Source organism: Vombatus ursinus, unplaced genomic scaffold (genome assembly GCF_900497805.2).
Source record: "Vombatus ursinus unplaced genomic scaffold, bare-nosed wombat genome assembly UNPS02014791.1, whole genome shotgun sequence".
Taxonomy (NCBI): Eukaryota; Metazoa; Chordata; class Mammalia; order Diprotodontia; family Vombatidae; genus Vombatus; species Vombatus ursinus.
In genome coordinates, this window is record NW_020954569.1 from 69144281 (window position 1) to 69166146 (window position 21866).

At 40.9% G+C, this 21866-nt stretch overlaps 1 protein-coding gene across 2 annotated transcripts in view; it reads left to right on the forward strand.

Moving 5' to 3' along the window:
* Window positions 1-21866, forward strand: part of MAPK4 (mitogen-activated protein kinase 4) — a 223736-nt gene that overhangs the window by 104794 nt on the left and 97076 nt on the right. Inside the window, exon 1 of one of the 2 annotated variants that reach the window (XM_027868976.1) lies at window positions 13393-13450. The exons of the other annotated variant lie outside the window; for it this stretch is intronic. The gene's annotated coding sequence lies outside the window, so the exon portion shown is untranslated. Of the gene's footprint in view, window positions 1-13392; window positions 13451-21866 lie in introns of those variants that run through there. 2 annotated transcript variants of the gene reach the window in all.

Here is a 21866-nt window from a genome sequence, read left to right on the forward strand (position 1 = left end):
TGTGGGAGAAATAGAATCATCTAATAAACAAAGACTGTTAGACCAAGAATTAGGACCTGTTAACAAGAAGGGGTGTCAATCTAAGATGCACCCTTTGAGATCTCTGGTCCTTGAATTCAACACTGAGCCAGTCATTTAGCCAATAAGCATATATTAAATACTGTTGATGAGCCAGGCACTGTGTTAAGTGCTAGGGGTACAAAACTAAAAGTGAAGCAATCCCTCTCCTAAGGGAGTGTCGAAGAAAATATATTAATGCTGTACTATGTGGTTTAGGCACAAATGTTATTAATTTAACTTTAATATCCAAACATTTTCAGCCGAGAGAGAAATCCAAACTGGCATAATTCCTTCCTTCCTCATCCCATCAAGCCCACAGCTAGACCCTGACAGAATTTGAGATACATAGGAATTTGGGGGAAAAAAAAACTTTATAATATGTTAAAATACAGACCTATAATGACTCCCCAATTTCTTTCCCTGACCATTCCCCTCAAGTGTTCTCCCAGAGTCATCAATAGGGACCTCCCCCACAGATAAGTAGCTCGAGTCTTTCTGAATAACAGAAGGAGGTGATTCCCTTGGGGTGGTCACTGGCAAGTTGCTTCTGGAGATGGGGAAGGCAATGATCTAAAACCAGGCTTCTTAAACTTTTTCCACTCACTACCCAACCCTATTTGGCGTCCTGACCCACAGTTTAAGAAGCGACAATCTAGAACAGAGATTTTGTCTGGTTTTAACCTCTTGGTCCATTTTTTGAGACCTCTGCCTTTGTTCTTTATCTTTTACACATTTTCAAATAGAGACAGTCCTAAAAAGGTTTTGTAGGCCAGAGAAATATTATTTCCTAATGTTTTCAGTTGAACTAAAAAAAAAGGTTTTTAATATGCTTCCAGAAGAACTCAACATCCACCCCCAGGTCTGTACTCCAAGCCTTTCAGTTTAGTGGAGTCCCCTGAGCTTATGTTTCATGGCCCTGGCCTGGGAAAATCTAGGGGTTGCCTTGGTACCATGAGAAGGCTTTAGAAAATAATTACTAGGGAGGATACATGCAGTCAATCAGAAAAACTTCATCACACTTGAGCAAGATTGAGCCTGGAGGAGAGGAACAAGGGGGCTTGCTGAGTTCAGGGCTTTGTTTTTTCAGTGTGTTGAACAGACATGGGGTGGGAAAGGGAGCAGCTTTGAAGGACTTCAAAACTTGAATAAAAGAGAGATGACTGGGGCAGCTAGGTGGCACAGTGGATAGAGCTCTGGCCTTGGAGTCAGGAGGACCTGAGTTCAAATCCCACCTCAGACACTTGAAACTTACTACCTGTGTGACCCTGGGCAAGTCACTTAACCCCAATTGCCTCACCAAGAAAAAAAAGAAAAAAGAAAAGAAAAAAATTAAAAAAAAAAGAAAGGTGACCAATCATGCTTTTAGGAGACTGATGATGAAGCATGCCTACCACCTCTTGGCAGAGAAGTGATGGATTAGAAGTAAAGAATGAGAATGTGTTGCTTTGTTCTTCATAACGGATGGCTTCCCTTTGGAGGTGGGGTGGGGTATATGGGTATTATGTTAGTGGATAGTGACAGAGATGAAAAAAGTGAGTATCAATAAAATATTACAAATATACCAAAGAAAGCAAAAAAAATTTAGAAGGGGGATACAAAAACATGTTACTATCTTATTAAATGCTAGTGTGTGTGTGTGTGTGTGTGTGTACATGGGTGTATGTGGGTGGATGGGTGTGTGGGTGTATTTTAAAAAACCCAAACTGCGTAACAGAAATTCATAATTTTTACACAATCTTCTTTTTCTGTTTTTCTTCATGTATCAAAATTTGTTTACTGATGATTGTGAAGTTCATAATTTAAAAAGAAAAATGAGGAATCCTGACTTCTTAGCTTATAATTGAACCTGGTGGTTCTCAAAGTATAGTCTCTGGACCACCAAAATCCTCCTATGACTCTTATGATAGTGCTGATAACAATAGCCATGCTTTTGTATATATGTACACATAACCAGGGGCAGCTAGGTGGCACAGTGGATAGAGCATTGGCCTTGGACTCAGGAAGACTCATCTTCATGAGTTCAAATCCAGCCTCAGACATTAGCTGTATGACCCTGGGCAAGTCACTTAACTTTGCCTCAGTTTCCTCATCTAGAAAATGAGCTGGAGAAAGAAATGGCAAACCACTCCAATATCTTTGCCAAGAAATTCCTAAATGAGATCATGTAGAGTCAGACACAACTGAACAGCAACATACATAGCAAGACAGAGCATAAAATATGTCCACACATGACTTCTATTTTTTGTACTCAGCTTATCCTTGAGTTTCTCTTCATAGGTGTTACAATGAAGCCAGAACACTGTAGTTGGTTGGCTTCTACCTTCACCTTATGGTATCCCTTCTGCCTAGCTCTATCCGTGCCAAGAAAGTAGGGCAGGGAATGGAGAGGACCTGGGACCAAGGAAGTTAAAAGACAGCTGCATTTGGCTTCTGGAAAGTGGTAAAGGGGCCAAGTTGGTCCCAGGTAAAACTGTGATGTTTGTTTGGGTGTCCTCCCACCTTTCTTTCTATTTTCTTCTTCCTCGTAACCGTCCAGTCCTCCAAGGCAGGCTGCTTCCTTTACCCTATCTTGGCCTCGATTTTCTCCCTTTGACATTGTCACCCTAAAATTAACTGGTTCAGTTTTGCACTGTCCCTTTAATTCTTTTAATTGCCCCCCTCTCCCATCACTTTCCAGACTCTAACCCAGGATTATTCCTACCATCCATCTACTTTTCTTCTAGTTACTTCCTGTTGGACTCCCTGGAGGAACTCACCATAGTACTGACCGTCCATTTCAGATTTGTTACCTAATCTTGCTAGGCTCTCACTATTACAAAACAACCTTTCTAAAAAATTTGTCCCCGATTGACTTTCTATTGTAGTTCTCACAGAGAAGTTCTCTATTCTCTACATGACTTTCCCTCTCAGCAGAGGATCATACTTTATTAAAAAAAAAATTGATGATATGTCATGAATTCCCTCTTCTTCCAAATACAATACCTCAAATCCCATCAACATTATGAGCACTATGCTGGGCTGTTCTCTTCCCAGTACATTCAGATGAATCACTTATACTAAATATACCAACAATGAATGTAACAAGTGGATTAGAAGGTCTTCTCTGGGATCCTTTGCCCTTGTGAAGTAAGTATTTTAGTCAAATATTTATTGACCACTTACTGTTTGCTAAGCACTGTAATGGGATGCAAAGGAAAGACATTGTTCCAGCTCTTAAAAAGCTTGTAGTCAAGGGGCAGCTAGGTGGTGCATTGGATACAGCTCTGGCCTTGGAGTCAGGAGGACCTCAGTTCAAATCCAGCTTCAGACACTTGATACTTACTAGCTGTGTGACCCTGGGCAAGTCACTTAACCCCAACTGCCTCACTAAAAAAAGCAAAAAAAAATTTTTTTAATAAATAAAAAATAAAAGAAGCTTATAGTCAAAACAATTTATAAATCCATAAAAACATGCTCTAAATCATTATTGATTAGAGAAATGCAAATTAAAACAACCTTGAGATATCATTTTACACCTACCAGATTGGCTAAAATGAAAGAAGGAGAAAGTGACAAATGCTGGGGAGAGATGTGGAAAAATTGGGACACTAATTCATTGTTAGTGGAATTGTGAACTGATCCAACTATTTTGGAGAGCAGCCTGGAGTTATGCCCAAAGACTTATTAAACTACCTATACCCTTTGACCCAGCAATACCACTACTTAGTCTATTTCTCAAGATAATTTGGGAAAAAATGTTTATAGCAGCTCTCTTTGTGGTGGCAAAGAACTGGAAATTGTAGGGATGCCCATCAATTGAGGAATGGCTGAACAAGTTGGGGTATATGGTTGTGATGAAATACTACTGTGCTATAAGAAATCATAAGCTCAATGATTTTAGAAAAACATGGATAGACTTGCACAAAATAATGAAGAGTGAAATGAGCAGAACCAAAAGAACATTGTATACAGTATCAGCAATATTGTTTTAAGAAAGACTTTGAGTAAATAAGTTATTTTGACCATTATAAATACCCGAATTAACTATAAAGGACACATGAAGAAAGGTGCTATCTTCATCCAGAGATGCAAATGCAGAAGTATGTATGGAATAATTTTACATACATATGTAAATGTGTGTGTGTGTGCGTACCTATTTGTGTCTAATGGTAGCCATTTCTAGAGCAGGGGCAGTGGAAGAAAAAAAAGAAATTTACATGATAATTTTGTTGTAGATCTGAAAGGAATAGCAAGTTGTGCGTAGTAGATTTACAGTTTCATATACAATCACCTTTTTTATTGTATTGTGCTATGGAAATACTTGTTTTATTCCATAAATTAAAAATTAAAAAAAAATTTAAAAGCTTACAGTCCAGTTGTGCAAACAAGACTAAATCAAGTGTTAAAAAAATGGTATTTGATAAGTACTAAAGTGTGCTAAGGACTATCAGTGTTGTAAGGTAGTCAGTCAAGAAACATTCATTAAATGCCTACTATGTGCCAGGCACTATGCTAATCACTGGGGATGCAAAATACAGTCCCTGCCCTCAAGGAGTTCAGGAAGAGAGAGATCATCATAGACTATAGAAGTCATGGAAGGCTCCTTGGAGCAGGTGGGACTTTCTCTTGGCCTTAAAATGAAAGGTATGATTTAGATAGGAAGAGAGAAGGCATTTTAGTTGGGATAACCTCAGTTTCCTCTTCTGAAAATGAGGAGGTTGAACTAATATTCTGTAATTCTGAATTTGGGAGCTGATAAGGCCATTATGTTCAAAAATCACTGCTGTCTACCCAGTGTTGAAAAATAAATCAGACCCTCCTCCTTTTCCTACTCCCCCACTGAATTCAGAAAGAATCCTAGGAAATGTCCCCTCAGTGACACATGTTACCTGGGCCATCACACATAATCAAATACAGGATAACTAATGTAATCCTAATGGTATTGATATGACCAGTGAATCCCAGCTGTCCAGGAGAAAAAGTTATCAAGGAAGCCCTTGGTTTTACTGTACCAGTGAGTGACCTTTTACTAGCTAAGGCCCATAGTGTCTGGGGTCACAGGTACCACAAAACAGCAGAGCAGGGACTTCTCTCTGGGAATTTGATATTCAGTTTTCTTAATATTCAGCTTTCTGTGTTAATAATAATTATCTCCAACATCAGATAAGGAAGAGCCTGCTTTGATGCTTGCACCATAGCTTCCACATAATCTTTTGTCTTGATATTATAGAGAGTTTGAAAGTGTTACAAACCTCCCACTCCGGAGGTGAACAATGGAGAGAGGTGATCCCTTTTAGGGGAGACTTGTGCAATTCTTCTGACTGGGTTTTCAAAGAGCAGTATAGCATTGATTTTTCACATATGATAGGTATATCCAGACATGCACATGGATATATGTAATGATAGCACATTTTATACACACACACACGCACATATATATATATATATAAAACCCTCATTCTACAGATGAAGAAACAAAGGTTCAGCTACTGAGCTACTATCCACTGAGCTACCTATCTGGTGATAGACATCACCAAATAGTAAACCTAGCTAATGGCCTGGAGGAGATAAAGAAAAATGTGCAAAACTGAATCAGAATTCCTTGTATATTGGCGTTGGAAAGAATGATCATTAGTTAGCTGAAGAGAGATCACAAAATTTTAGAGCTGAAGGATAATGGAGAGAGGTCATCTACTCCAATTCCTCCCTCAACAGTGAGCCCTCTCTATGGTATTCTTAGTGAGTAGTCATCCATAGATGATAAGCTCTTTGAGAGAAGGGACTGTCTTTTACCTCCCCAGTGTTTAGCATAGTACCTTGAATAAAGTAGGTGCTTAATAAATGTTTATTGATTGATTGATCCAGTCCATGCTTGAACATCCACAGGGCCAGGGAACTTACTCCCTAATGAGACAACCCTTCTCATTTTCAGAGAGCATCAATTGTTAGGAAGTTCTTCCTATTTATAGTAAGAGGAAATCTGTCTCTCTGTAACTTCCTTTCATTGAAAACCGAATTCTGTTTTCTGGGTCTATATGGAATAAGTCTTATCCTTGGGATCCTAATTAACCAAATGAACTGGTTATTGGGCAAGTACAAGAAAAGTGTTGGCTGAAATAGGGTCCCAATCATGACAGGCAAAATCAGAGTCCTAGTGCTGTCCTTTGGGAATTCAATCTATCAGAGCCTCTTGTAAGATATTCCTTCTGTGGAAAATAGGAGTTGAAACTTTTTCTTATCTCACTGGCCTGCTGAGTGAATTCACGGTTGATTTTCAAATAGTTTCCTAATCTCATGGGATGACCGCTCTTCTATCTCTATTTCTCTCAAGTTTTCTTCCATCATCAGCAGCATCATGATTGAGAAAAAGAAGTAACTCACCTCTGGCTGCAGACAAGGAAGACCTCTGTCTGTCTGTCTGTCTCTTTCTCTCTCTCTCTCTCTCTGTCTCTGTCTCTCTCTGTGTGTGTCTTTGTCTCTCCCTCTCTCTCCCTCTCTACCCTTTTCCCTCTCTCCATCTCCCTCTCCCTCTCTCTCCTTCCCCCTTCCCCCACTTTCCACCTCTTTCCCTCTCACCTCCCCCACTCCTCTCTCTAACTGTTTGGAGAGTTGAAATTAACTGTGTAATTTGGGGCAAATCACTTAACCTGACTGGGCTTCCTCAGTCAAAAGAGTGGGTTAAACAAGATGATTTCTGAGATACACCTTTAGATTTCCTCAGTTAGGTGACTGTGAGAAATTCAAATCCAGAGCAATCACTCAGCACCCCTCGTAGCTTTAACATCCACAGATATTATTGAAACTGAATAACCTTTAATTGTCCAACAGAAAAAAATTCTGGCTTTGGAATCAGAAGATTTACATTTGAATCCTTGCTTGGCCGCTTTCCTCATTGGTGATGGGGAAAAGTCATTTCCCTTCTCCAAACCTCAATTTCCTTATCTGTTAAATGAGACTTGAGATTCCTTCTAGAGCTAAATCTATAATCCTATGATCCTAATTAATAAATTATCTAATAATTATTTTTTTTACTGCTGGTTGGCCAGTTTGGTCTCCCGCTGAAAGTAGGGTTTTGTATTGATTTAACGTTAAGTCATTTTATGTATTACTTGACTTTGACCCACAGGAAAACTATAGAATATTAGCAATGGAAGGGGCTTCCAAGGTTGAATATCCTGAATATCTCACCCTTGTTTTACAGGGTGAGAAAACTAAGGCCGAGTAGTTAAATGAGTTCCTTGGGGTTACAAAGCAGAGCCAAGATTCAAACCTTGGCCTGTACATTTAACTAACTTCAGTGCTTTTCCCACTACACTGGAGTGTATTTATAGAGACATTTACTTGAACACTGTGTTGTTTGAAGATGAATGAGATGATAAGACTGCAGGTCATTTCTAGTCAATGTACCAGAGAGAAGGAATTATATCCCAAGGGTTTCTAGTAAATAGATTTGGGGTGATTGCTCAATTGATCATTCCAAATTTAATTATTTAGTACTGACTGCAGATTCAGAGTGGGAAGGAGGGAGGAATTTGCTGGTGTATGTATTTGGTCTTCCTCCATTCATTTATCTTCTTTAATAAAACCATCACTGGAGATATCTGAAGGAAAACTGTAAAAAAATGGCCCTTTAGTCCTAGACTGTCTACACTGGGGAATCTCAGGGAAATGATTTCCATAGTATCTGTTGTTTTGAACCATAAGGCACCTCGGTTAGAGAAATTATAATCAAGTTGGAGACTTTTATAAAATTATTATGGGGAATAATGCTGTAGCCACCCTACTTCTGGCCTGCCCCCCTCACTTGCATTCACACTTAGAGGTTGGGGTTCTCAGAAAGCAGCTGCTCACTTCTAAGATAATCATGCACCAGCCCTTACCAGTGTCGTTCTCATTAACAGTGGACAATTATTTTAAAGCAACAGTATTTACTAAAATGGCGTATAATAAGAATGTTAGCTATAAAACCTTCTCACCATAAACCTGGAGCACACTGTCCCACAAATATACCCAAAGTCCATGAGAAGAGTGAGTGCAAACTTAAGAGTATACTGGTAATAAAGTATTTTTGTGGGGAACAAATGTGACCAAGGTGCCTCGGGCCTTAGGAATTACAGGGCTTTGAAATCTTTCTACTTCCTCTAATGTCCTCTCCTTTTTCCCTGCTAGACATTTTATTTCTGCCAAGTTGGGAGCTGAATTGCCAGCCTTCCCCCCCCCCAACCTTTTACAATGTAAATCAAAGCATCACTTGAAGTTTTTTTTTAAAAAACCCTGATATCTGTTCATCAATAAGCACTTATTAAGTGCCTACTGTGTACTAGGTTCTTGGGGATACAGAAAGAAAAACATGAAACAACCTCTGCTTACAAGGAGCTTATATTCCACAGGAGAGAAAATATATACAGATATGATTACAAATAGAATAACTATTTTTATCTAAACATTGTGTTTTATTATATTTTATTTATTTTGCTTAATATTTCCCAATAGCGTTTAATATGTGGTTTCTAAATCAGTATGCACCACCCCTTTCTATTTGAGTGTGACAGGACTGACATTGAAGGCAAAGAGTTGAGGAGGGATTGCATTCCAAGCATGGGGAATAACTTGTCCAGAACAGGAAGACAAGAGATACTGTGCCATGTGTAAGACAAAGAGAGAAGTCTAGTTTGGTTGGACCATATAGTATATGAAGGGGAGTAATATATAGTAACACTTCAAAGATTGCTTAGGACCAGGGTGAAAAAGACTCTAAAAGAAAAATTTATCTTGTATTCTAAAGGCAATTAGATGCCAGTGGAGGTGATTGACGTGATCAGATCTGTGTTTAAGGAAAATTCCTTTGGCAGCAGTGTGTAGGATGGAATAGAGTGGGGAGAGATTTGAGACAGGGAGACCAATCAAGTTAGAGCAATAATCTATGTGAGAGGTGATGAGGGCCTGAACTAAAGGTAGTTATGTAAATGAGGAAGAGTTGGCTAGGAAAGATAGTGTGAAGGCAGAAACATCAAGATTTGACAACTGATTGTATACCCAGGGTGAAAAAGAGTGAAGAGGCCAGGATGATGCTAAGGTTACAAACCTGAGATGCTGTCAGGATGGTGGTTCCTATGGAAGAAATGGGGGATTTTGAAAGAGGGAAGATTTGGGGAGCAGGGGAGAAAATGAGTTCAGTTTTGCACATAATGAGTTTGAGATGTCTCCAGGATGTCCAGTTTAAAATGTTCAATGGGCAATTGGTGAAGCAGGACTGAAGTTCAGGGGAGACACTAGGTCTCCAATGAAGATCTGTGAGTCATCTGCATAAAAATGATAGTTCAACCCATGTTCACTGATGAGATTATAGAGAGAAAGAATGCTATAGAGGCAGAAGAGAAGAGGGCCTAGGACAGAACCTTGGAGAACACCTACAATTAGGAAGCATGATGTGGATCATGAGCCAGCAAAGGAGATTGAGAAGGAACAGTCAGGCATCACAGAGGCAAATCAGGAGAGAACTGTGTCTCAAAAATAGAGGGAGGAGAAAGTATCCAGGAAGAGAGCATGGCTCATATAGTCAAATGTAGCAGTTAGGTTGAAAAGAATGAGAACTGAGGAAAGACCATCATATATGGGAATTAAGAGCTTATTGGACACAGCAGTTTCAGTTGAATAGTAACATCTGAAACCAGATTGCAAAAGGTTGAGGAGCTCGTGGGAGGAGAAGTAGACGCAACCAAGGTAGGCAATAATTTCAAGGAATTTGAATGAAACACAGAGAGGAGATTAAAATGAAAGCTTGAGGAGATGGCAGGGAAGGTTTTGGTTTTTTTTTTTTTTTGAGGATGGGGGAGACAGTCATATTTGAAGGCATTAAGAAAGAATGGAGAGGAAGATTCAAAAGAGAGGGTATGACTGAGGATACAGTTTGCAGGACAAAAATGAGAGGAGATAGGAAAAAGTGCACATGTTGAGAGATTGGACTTACCAAGAAGGAGAAGGACCAGCTCTTTGTCAAAGACTGGGAGAAAGGAGGAAAGTGTGGAGATGATATAAAGGGGTTTTGAAATGAAGAGAATGGGAAAAGAGGGAGCTCAAATTGACTGGCCTTAATCTTCTCAGTAAAGTAAGAAACTAGGGCCTCTGCTTGGGGTGGGAAATAGGGAGCAGCTTGAGGAGGAAAGAGAAGTTTTAGAATAGCTTCAATGAGGAATGAGGGAAGGAATCAACTGGGGCAGAATAGAACTGCCCCGCTGCTGTGAAGACCCAACTGAGATATGGGAACACGATTTTGTAATGTACCCAGTGAGCGTAGTTGTGAGACTTCCTCCTACATTCAGTGGCTCATGAGTAGGAACAGAGGTGGGAGGAGAGTGATCCAGAACTGAGATCTGGTAACAGATGTGTGGTAGTAGGACAAGGGCGCAAGAGATTTGAGAGCAGAGCAGAGGGTACAACAAAAGTGTTAACTCTTGCATTGACATTGAGGGAAAGTGAAGTCAGCGTAGGAGTAATGGCCTCAGAAAGTACTGAGGAATGGAGGAACTGGAGGTTTCAATGAGATTCAAGAATAGGTTTAGGAGGGGTGTGGTTTTGGGAGAGGTGGAATGAATGGTAGGAGGTTGAGGCAGCTAGGTGCAGAGTGGATAGAGTGCCAGGCCTAGAGTCAGGAAGACTCATCTTCCTGAGTTCAAATCCAGCCTCAGATACTTACTAGCTGTATGACCCTAGACAAAGTCACTTAATCCTGTTTGCCTCAGTTTCCTCATCTGTAAGATGAGCTGACGAAGAAATGGTACAACCACTCTAATATCCTTCCCACGAAAACCCCAAAAGAGGTCCCAAAGAGTCAGACAGCACTGAAATGACTGAACAACATGATCAGATAGGTAAATGTTGTATGTCCAGGGATATAGATGTTAAAGGACTGGGAGCTGTGTCTTATCTGAACTTCAGATCATACTCCCACCCTACTTCCAACCTCCTTTACCCCCAGGTTTCTATATGCAGTTAGCACTTAATAAGTATTTCTGGTTGTTGCCCTTACCACAGCCCAAAAGGATACTAGTCCCATTAGACAGATGAGTAGATTGCACAGATATTCTGTCTCTAGGTAACTGGTGCACAGTAGGTGATTCTGCAATGGTCCTTGCTGGACAGGGGGATTATGTTTGCATCCTAGAAAATGTGGCACCCAGAGGTCTAGAACAATGTAGGGTTCAGAGCGCATGGGGGAAGAAGTCGGGGTGTGGATCTCAAGGTAGTTTGCACTATGGGCTGTTCCTGCCTCATAATACTTGTATGAGTGTAATTAGAGCAAAATAAACATTAAGGAGAGGCAGTTGTGAAGAGATTTTAAAACAGTTAGATTGTTATGGGTTGTTTGTGTGTACATGTGAGCCTCAGGTTATTTTTAACAATAGCTGAGCCACTTCCTTCTATCTTAGCAAAGGTCTCTATGCATTCTTGTCCAGGGACCAGAAATGTTGAGAGAGGCAGCAATGGGTCTATTTTGAAATGAGCTCTGGTCATTGTTGAGGAGACCTAGGGTCACTTCCTGGCTCTGTTGTTAACTTCTTGTGTGACTTTGGTTCAATTTCTTCACCTCTCTGGGCCTTGGTTTCTTCTTCTGTAAAATGAGGGGATTGAGGGGCATCTAGGTGCCACAGTGGATAGAGCTCTGGCCTTGGAGTCAGGAGGACCTGAGTTCAAATCCAGCCTCAGACACTTGACACTTACTAGCTGTGTGACCCTGGGCAAGTCACTTAACCCCACTGCCTCACCAAAAAAAGCAAAAAAAAAAAAAAAAAGAGGGGATTGAATGAGATGATAACTAGGATCCCTTCCAGCTCAAATATTCTGTAACATGTGTGGCTGGGGTGGAGAGACCCCACAAGTCCAATCATCTTGATTCATTTATCCTAGGAACTTTTCTTGCCTGGGAAAATAGGATCACTGTGTCTTAGAGAGGGTAGGAGACATTGCTTAAGTTAACTTAAAAAAAAATGTGGTAGTTTAAAATAATTTTGGTACTTGGTTGCCATGGAAACCACATCCCTTTGCAAAGAGAGGGAAAGCCTTATTGGGGGAAATAGAAGGCAAGGGGGAAGAGATGGAGAGGAAGCTGACATATGGTTCTGGAAAGAGATTTAAATGGGAAGGAGAAGGAAGGGGAAAACGATCACTGAATTGGAGTCACTGAGTGACATAGGGCAGCCAAAGAGACAAATACGTGTGGGTGTAGATGTGGTATTACCTATCACTGGCAGGTGGTGTGCCCACAAGTTCCCCTCCTCTGTTCCTTCTTCTAGCAGAGGTAGGTCTGCTCAGGTGGCTAAAGAGCAGCTTACAGAATGGAGGAAGGGAGAAAAATAGATGAGAAGTGACAAGAAGTAGGGCTTGTGCCAGGATAGGAAGATCCTCTAGCCCAGGGGTGGGGAACCTGCAGCCTCGAGGCCACATGTGGCCCTCTAGGTCCTCAGGTGTGGCCCTTTGACTGAATCCAAACATCACAGAACAAATCTCCTTAATAAAAGAATTTGTTCTGTAAAACTTAGACTCAGTCAAAAGGCCACACTCGAAGACCTAGAGGTCCACATGTAGCCTCAAGGCCACTGCTCTAGTCCTTTTTCATTCGGTGACTTTAATTCTGCTTTCCACCCCAACTGTAAGGGGCTACTTGTACTTTCTCTTTTTTCTCTGGCCTTTAAGCATAGTAGAAGAGAGCCTTCTACATTTTGATTTTTCTTTCTCCACAGCTACCACCCCCTCTCCAGCCCTTCCCTTCTCTTATTCACTAAGCACTAAGTGGCAGGTGTTTAGGTGGGGCGAGAGAAGGGGTGGTTTTCACCGTTGAGTCTGGGGTGAATAAAGGTAGGGTTGGTGAATGGTGAGTCAAAGAGAAAGATAAAAGGAGAGAGAGCAGAAAGAGAGAGAAGAGATAGTGCAAAGTAAGAAGGAGCATTCAGAGGGACAAAGTCATTGAAAATGAGATCCAGAAAGAAATGGAGAAAGGAGGGAGGGAGACGGATGACAGCAGAGCAGATGAAGTGAGCAGGAAGCCTCTGATGTGTGGGGAATTTTCTGCTGAGCAATTAAAGATGTGGGAGCTGAGATGAGGGAAGAGCTTGAATGTGTCATCCAAAATGGCCTCGGAAGTTGGCAGGGCACCACAACTTCCCAACTTGGCAGCAACACATTGACTGCGTCAGAGGAAAGAGAAACAGCATGTGGAAACACTAGCAGGATTATGCCATTCGGTGTGATTATTAGACGCTATATATAGGCACTTGATACTAGCAAAGGGACCTACTCTGGTTATTCCTAACAGAAGGCTGAGCAAAGATGATGGATACTTGTATGCCCATTTCACTGCTGAGGAAACTGAATCCCAAAGATGTCAAGTGACTCGCTGAAAGGACCAAAGCAGGTGAGTACCACAGGACTCAATCATATCACTTTTGTGCTTTCTCGTGTCATACTGCCCATAGACACTTCATGAGCCAGCCATCACAGAGAGCATCAGTTGATGTGATGCAGAGGCACCATGATATAATAAAAAGGACTCAGGACTTGGAGGAAAGAGTAGGTGGCTTGATTTGAGTGTACATACTAGCTAAATAACTCAGCACTTAACCTCACTTTCCTCATTTGTAAAATGGGAATAATAGTTTTGATTCAGACATAGGCCATACCTCAAAAACAATTTTTTTTAAAGAAAAATGTATAGAGAGATATAGACATGGATGGGGGAAACTAGGTGGCACAGTGGATAGAGCACTGGCCCTGGAGTCAGGAGGACCTGAGTTCAAATCTGGCCTCAGTCGCGTACTAGCTGTGTGACCCTGGGCAAGTCACTTAAACCTGTTTGCTTCAATTTTTTCATCTGTAAAATAAGCTAGAGAAAGGAAACAGCAAACTACTCTAATATCTTTCCCAAGAGAACCCCCAATGGGGTCATGGACACAAGTGAAACAACTCAACAACAACATAGATATAGATAGATAAATATAAATACAGATATTCAATGTAAAATGAAACATTAGATTCACTTAGGTCAAAATATAGCCCAAGTCAATTGGATAAGCCTGGATACAGTTTGGGAAGAACTAACACGTCCTTTCTCAGGCAAATCCTGGGAAACCTGAGGGATGTCAGTGTCTGGGTCATGTACCCCACATCTCCATCTGCTCTGATCACACTTTCTGCTTCTCAAGTTCCTCCTGCTAGATTTTAAGTTCCTTGAAGGCAGGATGTTTTTGTCTTATTTATCTTTACATCTGCCCCAATGCCTAGCACTCATTGTTCACTGCATGTAATATTATACATATGGCATTCAATAAATATTCATTGAATGAATTGACAAAGTCAAGGGAACATTGGAACCTTCTGGAAGATTCGGAAAATGCAGTTTGGGTTAAGGCCTGTTTCAAATTATCAACCAACACTTATTAGTACCTAGTATCTGTGGTACATGGTATAGAGGAATTTAAAGAGGAAACAAGCCATAACCTCTACCTTAAAGGTGTTTATAGTCAGTAGGAAAAAAAGACAAATGTACAAATAACTTCCAGGAGAAGGACTGAATCTATGATTTTGTTGGTATGCAGGGGTGGGACCGTGAGGCCACAGGTTCCCCACTCCTGGATGTGAGGTATTCCTGATGGAGGAAAGTCAGTCTACTAGTGCAGGTGAGCACCTTCAACTGCTACTAGACTTAGAGAACTGCCTTTCCTGATCTGTTTCCCCCACCTCTACGGCCCCACCCACCCATCCACACACCCCTCTCCAGGGTATGTGTCACAGGAAAGACTTGAACTCATGTCTTTCCAGCTTCAAGGCCAGCTTTCTCTCTCCTAGTTATCTCAGACAATTGTAACTATAAGTTAGATAACCATATAACAAGTTATAATACGATAAATGCATATAAGAGGTTCAAACAGTGGTATGAGAGATTTGAAAAAGCTGAGATCACTTATAGCCGGAGGATCAAGGAAGGCTTCAGGAAGGAGGAGGCGTTTTATCTGGATCTCAATTAACAAGGAAGGATTCCAACACACAGGCACTGAAAACCTTAATGAGAAAGAAAGAAATCATTCTAGACAGTATGAACAAAGACTTGGAGGTGAAAAAGTGTAAGACGGGTGAGGAAGCTGCTTAGCAATTAGCCTAGATTAATTTAAATATAGAGTTTGTGACTAGAAATAATAACAGAAAGGTAGTTTGGAACCTGATTGTGCAGAATCTTGAAAGCTTAAATTCCATAAAGAATGGGGAATCCTCTGAAGATTGTTTTTTGTTTGGTTGGTTTTTGGTGGATGGGGTTGGAGTGCTATAAGAAGATTAGTGTGGGTAGTAGATATAAAGGATAGTTTAGAGAGAGGAGATAGGAAGACCAGTTAAAAATCTCTTATGCCAGTCCTCAGTAGGAGTAGGAGTGGAAAGGAGGGAGTGAATGAGCGGCATAATGCAGAGTTGGAATCAGACAGAACTTTTCAGCTACATTCTACTTTGTAATGTTTCTGCTCTTAAATCAAGAGAGAAAGAGAAGTCAGCCTAGGGGTGCAGCATTTACCTAGGCTTGGTAAACAACTTGAAATTAGCATCTTGTACTTGACAGTGTGTTGATCTGAGAGCCTTGGAAGAAAGAAGTAAACACTTTGGGGAATATCTCACAGCCACCTAGAGTTGTTTTGTTACCGAAGCAAATCTGTGGTAGACATTCTGTTATCGGTGTGATGCACGAGACTGAGCTCATGTTCAGAGCTAGCAGTAAAATGCCTGAAGTCGAGGTTTATTTAAAAAAAAAATTGGTGCAGGGAATTTGGAATCAAAGAGCATAGATTTTAATCCTGTCTTTACTATTTACTGCCTTTATGACTGGTACCTTTTCATGTAACCTCTCAGAGCCTCAGTGTCCTCATCTGTAAAATGAAGGGGTTAGACTAGGTCATCCCTGTGGTCCCTTACAGCTATAAATACGTGAGCCTATGGTAATTTTTCCTAAAGTTCACAGTTTTCAAGACCTCTCCCTTATCCTTCCCTGATCTCTGTGGTTCTCCCTGACCTCTCCCTTACCTGAGCTCTCAACTGCAAATGTCCACACCACACTCAAAACAGCAGCTTCTCTTTCATTTGAATCATTTTCTCTTTATGTGTCTTATCTCCTCAAATAGATTGTAAACCCCTTGAGACAAGAGGTAATGTCTTAACTTTTATACCTTATATGTCTTCATTGTAGTTGGAGAATATTTTCAGAAGAGACCGTCTCTACAAAGAAAATAAATACAAAGATATAAAAGTAGTTCAATACAAGGTAATTTGGAAGGGAGGGAACTGGAAGTTGAGGGTAGAGAGGAATGAGAATGAAGAAAGGCTTCATGCAGAAGATGGTGTTTGACTTGCATCTTCAAGGAAGAGAAGGACTCTATGAAATAGGGTTAAGGAGAAAATGCATTCCAGGCATTTGGGATGGCCAGTGCAAGGACACAGAGACTCAAGATAGGATGTCCTATAAAAGGTCCAGAGAAGAGGCTACTTTGATTGAGTCATAGAGTGTAGGATGAGGATTGATGCCCAATAGGGCTGGAAAAAGAGGTCGAGACCACGTTGTGTAGGGCAAGAGGTATCTAACATGCATCCCACGGAACCAAATGAAGCCCAAACCAGATTAAAGTGTAATTGGGAAACATTTAACAAAATAAATGAAAATACAACAAAGCATAGATAAAGTTAACATGTGGTTTTCTAAGTCAATACATGCCCACAGGGATCCTTATTTACAGTTTAGTGGCCCTTGTTTCTATTGATTTGACATCACTAGTGCATTGGTTTTAAAAGCTAAGCAGAGGAGTTGAGATATTCTAGAGGGGATAGGAATTCATTGGAATTGATTGAATAAGGGATTCACATAGTCAGATTTGTGTTTGAGGAAATTATCTTGGCATCATTGTACAGGACAGAGTAGAGTAGAGATTACCTGAAGCAAGGAGAGCAGTTAAGAGACTATTGATATAATCTGGGGAGGAGGTGATGTCTAAGATAGTATCTGTGCTAGTAGAATAAAGGGTTTAAATAAGAGAAATACTGTGGAGGTAAAAATAATGTTGAGGTTAGAGAGAAGCTTGAAAGAGAAGATTTGGGGGGAAATATAGTAAGTTCAGTTTTGGACATGTTGAATTTGAGATGTTAATGGGACCTCCAATTGGAAATGTCCAATAGACAGGTGGAAATATGAGACTGAAGCACAGGAGAGAGTCCTGGGATAGACATTTAGAGCAGTGGGTCATCTGCAGAGATGATAGTTCAACCCATGGGGACTGATGAGACTGTGGAGAGAATCTAGGGGAAGAACAGGATGGAATTTTGAAGAATACCCACAGTTAGGGGGTGTGATATGGCTAAGGAGCCAGCAAAGGAGATGGAGAAGGAGCAGTCAGACAGGTTGAAGGAGAACCAGGAAAGCAGTGTCATGAGTGTCAGGTGTAGCAGGTAAGTCCAGAAGTATTAGCACTGAGAAAAGACCAATAGATTTGGCAACTGAGAAATCATTTGCAACTTCAAAGAAAACAGTTTTCAGTTGAATGATAAGGTCAGAAGCCAGATTACAATGGGAATAATAATTACACAGCAAAAATCCCTCCGCCATATACTAAAGGACACAATTTCTCACACATTCCTAGCAGCCAGTAGAAAAGATAACTTTCCTGGCACAACTCATGGTAAGACACGATTCAAATTTAAATTCTCCCGACTTTAAATGTAATGTTCTTTCCACATTCTTTTTCTAATTAAAAACATATATATATATATATATACATATGTATGTATGTATGTATGCACATACATGTGTGTATATGTGTGTGTATAAAATGTGTCAGATTAACCTTTTTGTAAATTTTACCTGATCATAACACTAAATTCAGTTCAATCTGTTCAGTCTTCATAGCTCTATTGTTTCTATAGCATGGTTATCTGCTTCCCAACATAAACCTAGAAGGGACGTTACTCACAAGGAAGAAAAAGAGTTGTTAATCATAGGGAAATAGTTGGTACATTACTCCATTTTGTATCTTGCATAAGAAAAGCAGAATAAGGTGGTTCTGAAGGTCAAAAGTAAACACTATCATCCATCTATATTCTTAGAAATATTTGCTATGGGCTTGATGAAGTTAACAATATGACAAATCTAAAACTTGAGCTGCACATTTTCTTCTCCAGTTCTAATTGATCAGAGTGATTCTGTAAACTTTGGTATATCTTTTATCAATAAGACTCCCATTGTATTATGCTTCAAGCTTACTGAGGCCAGGCACAAGTGGTTGGTTGTTTGAAGAATCTATTTTTGCTAATGCTAGGGATGTTAACTTTGCAATTTCTGGAACTGCAACAGATTCACAACTAAAAATAATTTGTACTGTTCCATGATGGGGGGAAAGGAAAAGGAAAAGATTTCAGAACTGGCTGCACAAAGCTCCTTACCCAGAGCATCACAACTTTATCCTCAGCCAACATTGGGTGTCTTTGTGTTTCTTCTCATCCATCCATTCCATACTGAATCTACCCAAAGAGGTTTTCCCCTAGCAGGGGAATGGTAAAGGATTCCGACCCATGCAGTAATGGCTTTCACCACCAAGCAAAGAGGACACAATCTCTCTTATTCCTTCCCTGAAGAGCACTTTTCTCTGACGCCCTTCTGGAAATCTTCCCACATTGACTCTTTTCTTCCCACACAGGACCTCTTTGTTTATGTCTTATTCGAAATAAGAAAATACCAAGGAGCCCAGAAAGGCTTATGCTGACTTGAAACAGCCCTGGTGTTTCAATCCTTTCTTCCTTTCTTTCTTCACTCCTTGGTAGTATGAAATAATGGAAGGAACATTGAATGCTGAGATTTAGCTCAGGTTTTTCAACTTCCTAGCTGTGTGACCCTGAGCAAATCACCACCTTTTTGGGCTTCATTTTCCTTAAGGGTAAAATGATGGAGTTGGGCTGGGTATTCCCTTTCAGCTTTAGAATTTTATGAATCAATGATGTCTTCAGATCCTCTCTAATGTCATATAGAGCGTACTCCACTTAGTTCTGAATGAGAGTCAGAGAGGTCAAGTAGGGTAGGGCACCAGCCAGCCAAGAATACTCTCACATCATTGAAGTATAGAATGTTGGCATTTGAAGGAACCTTGGCGACTTTCCCATTCTACAGATTCAAATATTCAAGAAACATTGATTAACCACCTAGTCAAGCACTGGAGATACAAAGACAAATGTGAAGTTGCCCTGTCCTCAAGGGGCTTACACTGTATAAGAAGCTGAAGTCTGGAAAGATAAATGACTCACCTGAGGTCATACAGCTAGAGAATGGAGGACTACAGTTTGGATCTCCTGATTTCTAGACCAGAGATCATTCTCCCAAGCCACTGAGCAAACCTTCTGGGAGATGAGGCTTCTGGGGGCCAGGTTGAAGGTGGTACCCAGCAGAAAGCTGCCACTACTCCATTGTTGTTCCCAGGCCTCTGTAATGAGCAGGTTATCTTATAGGCCACTGGATGAGAGCTCCCATGTACCCTGGGGTTGTCTACTTCAGTAGCGGTCAGCCTTCCCCCAAGTCCTGGTGATTTTCCAATTGCTACAGAGCATTAAAATGCCTAGGTCATTACAAGGAGACGGAGCCTAGTTTGTGCTGGTTTTTAGAGCTGAACTAAATCCTGATGAAGGGCTGAGGCTAAGGGTTAGAAAAGAAAGAAAATGTAAACCTATGTGACTGCATATATGTTCCATCCCTTTTCTCTCCTAAATATGAACAGCTTGCAGCCTCTGAGTCCCTCTCCAAACTAAATTCCAATATGAGTTTGGAAATGCCAGACCAGGATTGTCATTGATGACACTAATAGACAGATGGGGAGTCTGGTTCTGGTCTCCGGATTTGCTCTACCTGGGAGGACTAGTGAGGTCTTGGCTGCTGCTAGGATTTCATTTATAGAGCTAAGGAAATGGATTGTTTTGTTCACAGTGCTGCTGCTGTTATAGTTCCGGCATTATCTGCATTATGGATTTTATTGGTGTGTATGGACAAACACACACACACACACACACACACACAGGCTGCTGGCACCAGCTATGCTAAGCCTCAATAAGAGCAGATTTCTTCTACTCTCCTTTATCCCTTAATTTCCCTCTGTCTCTCTCTTCTCCTCTCACTTCCCTCTTTCCTCCAACTCCACCCCGCTTTTCACAATCTCCTTTTTATTTCTTCTTTACCTCTCATTCCCTACAATTTCTCCTTCTCCCTCTTTTTCTCCTTCATCTTCTCATTCCCAACCCTTCTCCAGTGCCCCCTACACCACCTCATCTTCTTTCTCTTTCCTCTCTTCTCCTCTCTCTTTTCTCCCTGCCGTATCCCTTCTGTTCTCTTCTGCTTCTCTTTTCTCTATTCCGTCTTCCTCTTCCTTTCTCTCTTCTACCTTCCTTTCTCCTCCCTTTTCTCCTACATAATTCCTGCTGCTCCTTTCCCTCTCGTATCTTTTTCTCCTTTTCTACCTCCTCTCTTTCTCTTTTCAGTCGTCTTTCCAGTCTCTTGTCTATTTCTAACCCTTTCTTCCTCCTCTCTTCTCTTCAACCCTCAGAATGCCCCCAGCCTATTTCAGTAAAGCTGCTGAGGAAGGTAATGTAGCAGGGCCCATAGATAGCAGCATTCATATCTACATGACTGATTCATTGACCTTTTATAAGGAGGAGGGGGAGGCAGCCCCTTTGGGTACCAGAATTGCAGGATTCCCAGCTCCCCAGAGGTTTAACTGAAAATAGAGATTTCCTCACTCAACACAGTTAATATTTATTGGGTCCCTGCAGGGTGCCACCACCTGTGCATTCATAATGCAGATGTCAGGCTTCTGGGAGTGCCTGGGGAGAGTGGCTAACAGAATAAATGGCCAGATGGAAGCTCACCTGTCTTTAGCGCTGCTATCCAATTAGGAAGAAGGCTCTGACTTTGAATGCAGACAGCTGCAGAGGCATGGGAATTCTTCCATAACAAAGAATAATTTCTTAATTATTTGATAAGGAGGAGCTGCTGATTAGTCCTATCTATAAAAGGATATTTGTGGATGAGCCAGGATCAGCTCTCCAATTCAAAAGAGAATGGGGGAAAAATGGCAGGGAAGGCCTTACTGAGGATTTGAAAGTGACCTACTCCAAGCAAAAAAATTATATGAAGCAACATTGTAATGAGCAGGTTATCTTACAGGCTACTGGATGAGAGCTCCCAAGCACCCTAGGGCTGTTTACTTCAGCAGTGACACTTTCTGTGCTGTGGACCCCTTTGGTTAGGCCTGAAGACCCCTTCTCAGAATAATGTTTTCAAATGCATAAACAAAATACAAAGGATTACAGAGAAAAGCAATTATGTTGCAATATATATAGTAATCACAGTTTTATTAAAATCAAGTTCAAAGACCCCTCGGTTAAGAATTCCTGTTGTGAGTCAGAAGAGCTATGTGATTTTGGATGTCATTTACGTTTTCTGTGCCTCAGTTCCCTCATCTGTAATATGAGGTGAAAGTGATTAAACTATGTGATTTCCAAGGTACTTTCCACCTCTGACATGCTAAGAGATGGTAAGGTCTGTAACTTCTTGTTCAGGCTTTGAATCAATGAATGATAATAGCTCCTATTTCTATAGTGATTTAAGGTTTACAAAGCACTTTCCTCACGAGAACCCTGTGGGATGAGCCTACGGGCGGGTGAATGTGCAAGGACAGCTGGAGATGGTCAATTTGAATTCCTTACCCCGCATTGTGCCTCTGGTAATTAAGTAATTCTTTTTCTGAGGTACAGTGGGCACATGGACT